Below are 250 nucleotides of genomic sequence, written 5' to 3'. Positions count from 1 at the left end.
CCTTTTCTCAGAACAAAAACAAAAAGAAAAGGAAAAGAAAATCAACCGGGCTGTGTGGTTGGGAGTAAGGGTTAAGTAGACAGGGAAGGAAGTTGCTAATGTAAATGTCCCCATTTAACTAGAGAAGAGTTGACAAGAGCCAGCCTTAGGAGGTAGAGGAGCATTCTAGGCAGAGGGAACTGCAGATGCAAAGACCCTGAGCGGGGAAAAGGTGCATGCTCAAGGACTAGAAAGGACAATGTGTAGAGGT

Source organism: Peromyscus californicus, unplaced genomic scaffold (assembly GCF_007827085.1).
Source record: "Peromyscus californicus insignis strain IS unplaced genomic scaffold, ASM782708v3 Scaffold_7__1_contigs__length_154581171, whole genome shotgun sequence".
In the NCBI taxonomy this organism is placed as follows: Eukaryota; Metazoa; Chordata; class Mammalia; order Rodentia; family Cricetidae; genus Peromyscus; species Peromyscus californicus.
This window is presented reverse-complemented; position numbering follows the sequence as displayed.